At 39.8% G+C, this 11,891-nt stretch overlaps 1 protein-coding gene and 1 long non-coding RNA gene across 5 annotated transcripts in view; one reads left to right on the plus strand and one right to left on the minus strand.

Moving 5' to 3' along the window:
* Window positions 1–11,494, minus strand: part of LOC147916866 (uncharacterized) — a 35,359-nt gene extending 23,865 nt beyond the window's left edge. For both annotated transcript variants that reach the window (XR_015552496.1, XR_015552497.1), the window contains exon 1: window positions 11,176–11,494. This is a non-coding gene — a long non-coding RNA (uncharacterized LOC147916866). The remainder of the gene's footprint in view (window positions 1–11,175) is intronic.
* A 222-nt stretch (window positions 11,495–11,716) lies between these two features.
* Window positions 11,717–11,891, plus strand: part of KIF20B (kinesin family member 20B) — a 78,175-nt gene continuing 78,000 nt past the window's right edge. The window contains exon 1 of one of the 3 annotated variants that reach the window (XM_087432254.1): window positions 11,717–11,838. The gene's annotated coding sequence lies outside the window, so the exon portion shown is untranslated. The remainder of the gene's footprint in view (window positions 11,839–11,891) is intronic. The other 2 variants (XM_087432253.1, XM_087432255.1) reach the window with 2 other exon arrangements.

The following is an 11,891-nucleotide window of genomic DNA, read 5'->3' on the forward strand; positions in this document are numbered from 1 at the left end:
ACAATGAGGACTGGCTTTGTCAATTAGGTTATATGGCAACATTTTTCTATACATTCAATAAATAAAACCTTTAAGATTTTGACGTAAACATACTTAAAACGTGATAAAATAAACTTTATAAAAATATTGTATTAGCACCAATATTGAAATTAATATTTCCAATTTTTACTGAGTATATTGGTTTAAATGAAGTGCCACTGGGTGACAGATGTCTGTGTAATAAAACTATTTATATGGGCCGGCCCCGTGGCTTGGGGGTTAAGTGCGCGCACTGTGCTGCCGGCGGCCCGGGTTCGGATCCCGGGTGCGCACCGACGCACCGCTCCTCTGGCCATGCTGGGGCCGCGTCTCACATACGGCAACTAGAAGGATGTGCAGCTATGACAGACAACTATCTGCTGGGGCTTTGGGGGAAAATAAATAAATAAAAAATCTTTAAAACTATTTATAAATCAAATGGTCTCTAATTCATAGCTTTCAATGAAATTAAAAAGAGGACATAATTGAATTGTTAGCTGATAAATCTTTAAAAATAATTTTGAATAATAAATCACCATTATTTTGGCATCTAATTTGAAAGAAGTTTAAAGAATTGGGTGAGGTTGTTATAATTAAATTCTTTCTATTCCTATAATATTTTTGTGTCTAAGGTAACTCGATGCTTACATCTATCAAAATGAAAAACAGCAATAGAATAGAAATGGTACTCTGTCTCATTTTAGACATAATATTCTTCCATGAGTAAATGAACTAATGGAAAAATTAATCCCCATTAATCTCAACAAGAAGTACACTGCTGAAAATTTCTACTTAGATGTTTAGTAATTATGAAAAATATTTAATATATTTATATTGTTTTACCTACTTGTATAATAATAATAACTGTCATGATAACTACAGAAGTGTGTTTTTAACTTAGAGAGAATTAAAAAAATTAAAATCTATGTAAGGATTTTTGTTTGAGCGACGTGATAAGGTGATCAATAAAAGCCTGTTGAGTACAAACATTTCTATATTAGAAAACTTATATTAGGGTAAAATTCTAGGGGAAATGATAAAAAAAAGGAGTTCAGGAAGAAGAAAGGAACCAATGCTACTTTTCTGATTGTTAAAGAAGAGCTGGTTCATGTAATTTAAAAAAATGTGTGCTAGTTCAAAACTGCTAATATGGGATCATACCATAGTAATTATTTATAACTAGAAATTTTTTCTTATGTATCTATTTTTTAAAAATTGGTTATGTTCTGACTATTCATATTCTGGCTCTGCCACTCACTAACGATGAGTGCTTGGGCATGTCACGATTTTTCAGGGCCCTGGTTTTCCCCCCTATAAAATGAGGAAGCTGAACCAGATCATTTGTAGGCGTCCCTAAGATTCTATATCTCTGTGACTGAAGACTCAGAAATATTCCCTTAGATGACTGAAAGCAAAAAGTACCTAAAAATGCATTGCTTTTCTTTTTCCTTCCCACTTTCCTTCTTCCCTTCTTCCCTCCCTCTTGTCCTTCCTTCCTCCCAATATCACTAAGGCCCTGTTGGCATAAGCAAAGACTGTATTTTTGGAGGGATTTACTGAAATCAGTCTCATTATTTATCAATTAATTACAGTAATTCAATGGCTTCCCTTAGCCAAAAATCCAACTATTCATAACATCATTATTTTCCCTAGCAATTGAAATCTGAAAAGCATATAATAAAGATAATATTTTCTAAAATAAAAAGATCATATTGACATGATCCTACTTTCTCCTTCTGAGTAAGTTAGAATCTTGAAATAGCTCATCAGAAATAAAACTCTTTGGAATAAACAGATTCACCAGAAAGTCTGCAATTGTTGAAGAACATGTATGTGAGGTCCACTAGCATTGCCTTATGCTATTTTCAAAACAATGCAAGATATGATCTACAAATAGTGCCATTTTTGTTTTAAATAGTTCCATTTTGGTAACGGAATGTTGTGGTTTTTCATATTTGCTATGTTATGAGCAGTGGGAAAAGGTCTTGAAATCTTAACGCTGAGCTTTTCTTTCTTGCCCCACTTCCATGTAGTCAGATGCATCCCATGTTGACTTGTGGAGACTGAAATTGTTGTATCAGGGATATAGAAAAAGAAACAGTTAATATTCAGTTGACTGACTTCCAAAAGAGGGCAGAGCAGGGGAGGGAGCCCAAGTGAAGAGATCGTTGCTGGAGATGGATGCTAGCCCTGAAGAGTTATTTGGAAGGCAGGCCGGTGCCTGCAGACCAGTGCCACCTTTTGAGTGAGCATGCCACTTTGTGTAGAGAAGGCAGAGGTGCTGTTGTCACCACTGTCAGGTCATTACACAGCACCCGTACTCGGTCTCTTGGATCATCTAGGTGAAGGATGTCCACTTGTGCCCTAAGACTGTGGTAGGCTCCCACTTGAACAGCTCTCTGTGGATTTCACCCTTGTCAACAGGACACTCTTTTCAAAACACCTCTTCAAAGTAGTGTGAGTTCCTTCACCACCAGAGGACACGGAAGATGAAGTAGAAAAGTAGAAGCCCCAGCTTTGGCACTTGGAAGGGTCTGGACAGTGGAAAACCCATTCCTGGTTACATGTTTATATATTTATACTGGAGAAATACTAGGGTCTTAAGACCAAATGAGATGGCATATAAGAAAGTGCACAGTATTAATTCATTCATATATTCAAGTAATAAACTTTTATTGAATACCTAATGAAAACTATATTTATATTTAGCTTGTATTTTGAACCAGGCCCTGTGCTGGGTACAGGGATACAATCATCATCGTCCTTAAAGAAATAATAGGATGCTAGAGGTCATAGGATGCTAGACATGCTTACGACACCTGCAAGACTTCATTCACTGAATGAATATTTATTGAGCACCTGCTTTGTGCCAGGCACTGTTCTAGGTACTAGAAATATGGTGGTGAACAAGACGGATGAGGTCCCTGTTGCGTAAGCTTACACTGTGGTGGGGAAGACATAGTGTAAACAAATAACTAAGGCAATTTTGATTATTATAAGTGTTATGAAGAAAGTAAAATAGGCTAATGTGATAGAAAGTGACTGGCTGGGGGGTGAAGGGAGCAACTTTAGGTAGAGTGAGCAAAGATAGCCTCATGGGGGAGAGTATGTTTAAGATGAACAATGAATAATGAGAAGGAATTAGTCGTGCAAAGACATTTGGAAAGGACAGACAGAGAGAACAGAAAGTGCAAAGGCTCTCAGGCAAGTACCAGTTTAGTGTGCTCTAGAAAGATAGCCAATGATGCAATCTCTACAGGCTCAAGAGTGGAGAGCCTCCTAAGGAGGTGATGGGGTCTTACAGCCTGACACACTAAGTGCTTAATAAAGAAATGCTTCTTTTCTTTAACACATTACATTTTTTTTTTGTGAGGAAGATTGGCCCTGAGCTAGCATCTGTTGCCAATTTTTCTCTTTTTGCTTGAGGAAGATTGTCCCTGAGCTAACATCTGTGCCCATCTTCCTCTATTTTGCATGTGGGATGCCACCACAGCATGGCTTGATGAGCGGTGTATAGGTCCGCACCTGGGATCTAAACCCATGAACCCCAGACCGCCAAGGCAGAGTGCGTGAACTTAACACTATGCCATCGGGCCAGCCCCAACATTTTTAAAAAAATGTTTATTACAAATTTAAAAATAGCTTATTATAAAAAGCCCCCCCTTCCAGAGCTCCACTTCTGCTTCCCAGAGGCAACCACTCTTATAATTTATTTTTAGTTCTTTTGGCAGTTACTACACATATATTTGAATAACATTCTCCTAATGTTATTTCTTCATGCATCAATTATAGATATTATCTATTTATTTCCTACAAAGACAGGTAAGCATTTAGCTCAAGAGAGTTATGGTTATTTTTTCCTCCTCTACTGGCTACCTATAAAATAATATACTTAAATTTCTATGTTCTGTTCTTTCACCTCTTGACTCCCACATTGTAAGAGTGAGATATTATAGACCCAATCCTTCCTGTTGCTTGTCTTCCACCACTTTTCCCTCCATGTCTCTGCTGGGCACAACTTCCTATGCTTTATAGAATATAATTCCCACTCCTTTCAGCACTACACACAGGGCCCTTTATGATCTGGGCCCTAACTACTTTCTTCATCTCCTATCATTATCCACTTTAGCTATACTCACAGTCACATGGAACTATATACTTATGGTTTTTGGAAACTTTTGTATGCTCTTGTCTTTTTCTCTCATTTGCCTCATATGTTTTCATCGCCTGGAATGGCCTCCCTCTGCAATTCACTGGCAAATCCCATGCATTCATTTTAGCCTATGTGCCACTTTAAGAAATTTTCTCTGGTAGATGTCATTTATTAAATTAAAGAATATTTATTGAATGGCTGTTAAGTGCAAGGCACTGTTCCAGGCGTCAGGGCTATAGTGTTCCAAGACAGACACTCATGAGCTTGCATTCTAGTGACTTAATAAACAGACAATAAAAATAACCGTTATGAAACCTACTATGCGTCAGGACTGTACTAAATGACTTATATATTAATCTATTTTAATCTTTGCAACTTTATGAGACTCAAAGAAGTTAAATATCCTTCCTGAGGTCACTTCCTGTAAGTGGCTGAGTTCATTTTCAAACTTAAATCTATATGACTTCACAGCTGTTATTCTTAAGCTACACTCTACTCTTATTACTTGTACTCTTCTATCATAGCATTTGTCATATTGTTTTGAAATTGTGCATGGAGTTCTCCATACAAATCACAGGATATAAAAAACTATTTGTGTGACTATGTTCTCAGTTTTCTCAGGATGGTACAGAACTAGTACCATTCGAGACACACAGGAGAGAAACTAATACATTACATACAATGGGTGCCTTAAGGAATTAGGGATTAATTCTCTCTTAGAATCCCAGATTGAGAAAGGCTGCTTTAGACTGAAGGCTTCTTAAAGGTAGAGACATCTGCCACATAGTGGGTGCTTGATAAATTTTTGTTGAACTTGTTATTCAAACCTTTGTAATCAATACATGCTCAGTTTTTGGATTGAAAAGCTATTTACGTTTAGTCCTGCTTTTGGAGGTAGCTTTGCAGCAGGAGCTAGGCACTCAGTCTTCTTTTACTAGAACTCCAGGGGTGTGGGTCCAAACTTTGAGAGGCAGTAGAATGCAGTGGTTAATTACACAGACTCTGGAGCCAGACTACCTAGATTCCAATTCCAATTCCATTCTGTTTATTATTTATACAAATTTAAGAAGTTATTATTTAACATGTGCCAGGCACTTTAATAAGAACTTTACAAATATTACCTGAATTAATCTTCTTAACACCTCTATGTAGTAGATACATTTACTATTTCTTAATAGTTCCATGCCTCAATTTCCCCCTCTGTTAAATGGGGGTAATAATAATAAACTACCTCATAGGGTTACTGTGAGGATTAAATGAGTATAAAGTGCTTAGAATAGTATCTGGCACAAAGAAAGTTAGCTATTACTACCAGTAGAGGCTGTGACCAGGGCATGAAATCTGCTTGATGAAACAATTTTTCCATCTTACAATAATGTTCACTTCAAGGGCACAGATAGAATTACTTAGAATGAGGACTAAATCTAAGCACCTCCCAGTCAAGTTGGCTCTGTGTTTCTAAGAGAAGACTCAGTGGCTGGTGTTGAAATGGAAAATGTAGGAAAAAATACCTCTGAAATTCGTCCAGCTTTCTACATCTGCTCTGCCATCTCCCAAGTCCACATTATCATCAGATCTTGCTGAGATAGCTGCAGTAGCCTCCTAACTGGTTCCACAGCATCCTTCTTGGTTGCCTCTATTCTCTGTCCCAAGAGATTAACCTTTTCAAAACACAGAGGCAAATTGGATTGTACTGTGCTCATTCTTAAAACAGTCCGTTGGTTTCTCATTGTTCTTAGAAGAAAGACTCAAATCAGTAATTTAGCTGACTAAGTCGTATAGAATCTGGCCTTGGCCCATCCCTCCAAATTCACTCCTGGCCATCCCTCCCCACGGTCTCCACCCTAGCTACAACAGCCTTCATTCATTGTTCAACAAATATTTAGTTGATCACCATGTATTTATAGTCATTGAGGATGCATCCGTGACCAAGAGAAACATAGTAATTGTACTCATAGAACTTACATTTTAGGAGGTGGGGGAACAACGACAACAACAAAACCCAGACAAATATAAAATCGCTGGTTGTAATAAGTATGAAAATGGAATTGAGCCTGCAAATAAAAAAGAGGGCCTATTTGAGATAAGGTGGACAGGAAGTCTTCTCTAACAAGGTAATATTATAGACAGGATCTAAAGGAGGAAGAGAAGTAGCCATATGATGAGTGAGGAAGAGAGAACTCAGGTGGGGGGGAACAACTTATGCAAAGGTTCATATATGCTGGAAAGAACCTGGTGTGTTTGAGGTACTGGGAGCAAATCAATTTACCGCACAAAGTAAGAGGGGAGTGAGGTTGGCTAATCCTCTGTGCCTAATCCTACAGGGCCTGTTGGCCACTGTAAAGAATTAGAAATTTTTTTCCCTCTTCTTTTTATTTTAGAAAATCTCAAAGTTATTTTAAAAAGTTGAAAGAGTAGCACAATGTACACTGTTATACCTCTCAATTAGATCCACCAATTACTAACTTTTTGCCACATTTGCTTTTTTTGTTCTATTCTCTCTTTCCTATTTTTTGTTTTCTCTCACATTCTATTTTGTTTTTATTTTTTGCCAAATCTTTGGAAGATAAGTTGCAGACACTGACACTTTGCTGCTAAATACTGAAGCAAGTATCTTTCAAAAACAAAGACATTCTTCTATATAGTCACAAATTACCACATGCAAAAAATTTAATACTGATTCAGTATCATCTAATATATAGTCCATATTTAAATTTCTCCAACTATCTACAAAATGTCTTTTGCTGTTACTTTTTTAAAAAAATCTATGAACCAATCAAGATTCATGAATTTCATCTGGCAACGTTTCTTTGTCTCCTGACTAAAGCAAGCCTCCACCTTGTTTTTGTTTTTCTTTTTCGCTGACACTGACATTTTTGAAGAGCCTTGGCCTGTTTTCTTATAAAATGTTCTACGTGCTTTTTTCTTCTCTGATTGTTTTCTCGTAACGAGATTCAGGTTAAACATTTCTGGCACAAACAGTATTAGGTGATAGATAGAATGTCCCATTATTGGTGATACTGTTTCCTCACTTGGTTAAGGTATGTCTAATAAATAAGCCTGACATTGTAAAATCACCTTTTCCCTTTATAATTTTATTTATTTATTTATTTTTCCCCCAAAGCCCCAGTAGATAGTTGTATGTCATAGCTGCACATCCTTCTAGTTGCTGTATGTGGGACGCGGCCTCAGCATAGCCAGAGAAGCGGTGCGTCGGTTTGCGCCCGGGTCCGAACCCGGGCCGCCAGCAGCGGAGCACGTGCACTTAACCGCTAAGCCACGGGGCTGGCCCATCCCTTTATAATTAAGAATTAATTTCTAGGGTGATTCTTTGAGATAATGTTAAGGTCCTGTTCCCCAACAACCTTTCAGTCAATGGTTTTAGCATCTTTCATCCATTGTTTTAGCATTCATTGATAAGCCTTACCTTATACCAAGTTTTATACTGGGAACTGCAAAACGGGGATTTTCTATTTATTATTCTTTTTGCATCAATTAACTGGCATTCTTGTGTAAAGAAGAGCTTTTCATTTTTATTCCCTTTCCCCTTGTCTCTCATGAAAGGATTTTAAAAAAATTAAATGTTTTAATCTCTTACCACCATTATTTTTTTTGATGCTCAAATTGTTTCAAACTTGGTCAGTGGAACCCCATCTAAGCCAGGTCTAGTGTCCTTTTGAAATGACCCCATTAATCTCTAACGACTTCTTTGCTTTCTGACAAGAATGTTCCAGGCTCACTTCATAATTTTCCTCCTCCAGACCTGGAATCAGCCTTCTCGTCAAGGAGCACTGGTTCCTTTTAGTGATAAATGGTATTTAGAAACCATCTGGACAGCTTGGCAGTAGGTGTGCTCATTGTTACCGGGGTGTCAGGACTTCTAGGCCTCTAGGCCCTCTCAATGGACCCAATTAAGATAAAAAAAAAATCACGACTTCATTCTACTACCTCCAAATCAAATCCAACACTATGGAGTTCTTCCTTACCTTCTATCATTCCATATTTGTTATTTCTCTTCTCTCACAACGAGAACTCAGGTTCCAAACAACATGAGTATATTTATTCATTTGCTTTTTCCTATAACATGCATAATAGTTTCAAAATTACTACACCAATACCCCTTTCAACACAAACCTACTAAGTGATTGATTTCTATGGGCTTCTTTTTGCTCTTACACTGTATCTCACAACTCCTAACTCCAGTACATGGAGTACTGTCTTCAAGTTAATTGAACAAATACTTTTCCTCTGTATGGTTATGCTAGCAATTTGATATACAGGTAGGCTCACTTCTTTCTTTGTATTAAATTTTAGGGCTTGCTTTTATTTCCAGTGCTGTAGATTTAATTTTTTCAAAAGGAAAAGCTACGTTTTTTATTTATTTTTTTAAAGTTTACTCACAGAAGCCAGACTCCCATCACCAATTCTTGCAAAACCTTCCCAACCCCTATAGGTAACCATTCTCAACTAATTTTCTGATTTATAGTTTTTGTATTTCTCTCTTCAAATATAAGCCAAAAATGTGTATGGCATATATATGTATGTAGATTCTCATTTCCCTTTTTCTTACATGAAAGTTAGTATACTTTGTATATTCTTTTTCACCATTTTTCTTCACTTCACAATATAAATATGATTTTATTCTAAAAAGTCATTGAAGGGTTTTAAGCCAGGGAGTGACATGATCATTTCCAGTTGATAAGATTAGTTTGGTTGCTCTATAAAGAATGGAGGGGAGCAGGATCCGAAGCAGGGAGCCCAGTTGGGAGGCTGTACTGCTCTGGGGAATGAAAAGGAAAAGAGTATTTCACTTGTAACACTAAAGTACAACAGGTACGTTTGTTTATGAACTGGATGAGGGTGGTGAGGGAAAAGGAGGACTCAAAGATGATTCTTTTGTCTTCTGTAACTGGGTAGATACATGGTGGTGTCACTTACTGAGATGGAGACTAGACAGGAGAGGACTTGGGTTTTAGACAGAAAAAACAAGGTCCCACATTGAATATATTAAGTTAGAGATATCTGTTACATAGCCAAGTAGAGATGTTAAGTGGGTACTTAGATATATGCATCTGGTTGGAACTCAGAGGAGAACTCTGGGGAGGATAAGGAATTTAGGAGTCATTAGTATAAAGACATTTAAATCCATCAGAGTGGATGAGGCCAAGAGGAAGACTGCAGAGGGGAGAAAAAGTGGGCTCAGGACCAAGCTCTGAGGACTCCCATAACTTAAAGCTTAGGTAGAAGAGACAGAAAAGGAGACTAAGATGTGTGGCCAGTGAGGTTAGTAGTAAACAGGGAGAGAATGACCTTTTGCTGACCTAGAAGCAAATGAAGAGTGTTTCAAGGCTGAAACATTTAACTGTGCAGATGAAACATTCAATTGTGTGGAATGCTTCTGCGAGCTAGACTAATACAAGACAGAGAATCCATTGGATTTTGTATTTATCCTCCCCCTGTGCCTGGTATAAGGTTCCCTATACCTGTTATGCTTACTCCTCTTTTTTTCTTTTAAACCTAGTTAATTCCTAATGACCCTTGGAGATTCAGATCAAACATCATTTCCTCAGGTTCCCCTGTGACACAGTCTGACAGCTCTTAAGAACATTCCCTTCTGGGGCCAGCCTGGTGGTGTAGTGGTTGGGTTCCCATGCTCTGCTTTGGCAGCCTGAGGTTTGGAGGTTCGGAACCCTGGGCGCAGTGTGAATTCCGGGTGCGGACCTAGACACCGCTTGTCAAGCCATGCTGTGGCAGCGCCTCACATGCAAAGTAGAGGAAGACTGGCATAGATGTTAGCTCAGGGACCATCTTCCTCACCAAAATAAAAAAAAATGGACATTTCCTTCAAACCACTCAGTATAGTTGTAATTTCTCAATTATTTATATTTTTTAACTTGATTGTCTCTCCCATTAGAATGTAAGCTCCTTGAGGGTTACTGTCTGTTTTGCTCACTCTCCTCCACTGTTTCCCTAACTCCTATCCTAGTGTTTGGCACATAGCAGGTTCGCAATAAATATTTGTCGAACAATAAATAAATGTAGCACCTGGAGGGCTCAAAAGCTAGAATCAGTAACAGCTAGTAAAAGCAATAAAGGCATTATAAAGTATGACAGGAAGCCCGGATTTAGGGGTAGACCTGCCTGAAGGAGCCATGGACACTTTGACATAGAGGCCACTAAAGACTTGAGTTCCAGCCTGGACAGGAAAACCAGTTATTATTTTCTTTTTCCTCCTTTCTTCCCTTTTACATCAACTTTCCTTGTTCATTTTTACTCCCGGCCCTACATTCTCTTCTCTACTCCAAACTGGCTCACCTCACATAAGATTATTTTGTGGGGAAAGAAGGCAAAGTGAATGAGGAGATGGTGCGAAGTTAGTGAGGGATGGGGGAGACTATGGAAGATAGATAGAATGATAAGGAAAGGAAGACAGTAAGCTCATCAAACTAGGTATTCTAAAATGCTACTAATCCAGGAAAATACTGGAAAAGAAGACCACATGTAAGATGGTGGGTCTTGAAATCATTCAGCTGAATTTAAAACCCAAGCTCCACCATTAACAGCTGATGCCTTGGGGTAAATTACTTGCCCATATGAACTCAGTTTCCTTGGCATCTATAAAATGAGGATAATAATAGCATCTACTTCAAACGGTTGTTCTCAGGATCAGTAAGAAAATCCATTTTATGTGCTTAGCACCACGACCGGCACAAGGCAAACGCTCAGTTAACGTTTGCAGTTATTTTTCTTTAAAACGAAGTACAGCCGGGAGAGACGGCCTAATAGTAAATACTTGTTATATGAATGTAATAATATCACACTCAAAACAAGAGGATCAGTTTAAAAGAAGCAGAGAGGTACCGGCACTTAACATTTTGGGCACTGCAAAGACCTTGCCTATGCACGGAAGACAGACTGTCACAGTATAGCGCCTGACAGCGGTAGCTGCTTTATATATTCAGAAAGGCAAAAGACAAAAAAAGAGAAAAGAAGTAAATGCTTACAAAATTCTGTTCCGGGAAAAATTTATTTCGTCCATGAGGGCCGCTGCAGACGACAGATCGGGTCATGCAGCGAGGGAAGTGACGCTGCGGGTGCGGCAGCGCTCGTTGTAAAGGACTGCCAGGTGCGGAGCCTGTTTCGGCCCGCAAGGACAGGACCCGGCGGTGACTAGCCCGCCGTTCCTCGGCCGGTCCCTAGGGGAGTCACGGGGCTAAGTGTGTTGGCACCGGCCTCACTTCGGAGCCTTCGCCACGCCTGTCTGTCTCCAGGATGGAATCAGATCGGCGTCCCAGCCAACATTGATTGGTGCCCATCGCAGCCGCAAGGCAGCGCCCTACCCTAGGCTGCGCGCCCAACCTGGAGGAAAGCTCCGGCCCTCCGCACGCTGGCCGCCCCCCAGCCCGCCTCCCAGCCCGCCTCCGCCTATTGGTTGGCCGGCGTCCCGGGATCCGCCCCCAGGTTTGAAGGCTTCTTCCGGGAGCGGGTGGAAGGCCCACAGCGCGAGCCTGCGGTGCTCCCGGGTGTCTCTCCGGAAGCTCCGCCCACTCCCAGCGTTCAGTGCGGTGCACCGGCCGCCATTGTTTGAATTTGAAAACTAGAACGTCGCGGTGCGCCGGACAGGTGCGGCAGACCAGGAAAAGTTTGCAGGAGAGGCGGTGGCCCAGGTGAGGGTGCGACGAAGGCGGTGGGTGACTGCGCACTTACCAGGCCTGAGGCG

Source organism: Ceratotherium simum, chromosome 6 (assembly GCF_057802395.1).
Source record: "Ceratotherium simum simum isolate JZ-2026a chromosome 6, ASM5780239v1, whole genome shotgun sequence".
In the NCBI taxonomy this organism is placed as follows: Eukaryota; Metazoa; Chordata; class Mammalia; order Perissodactyla; family Rhinocerotidae; genus Ceratotherium; species Ceratotherium simum.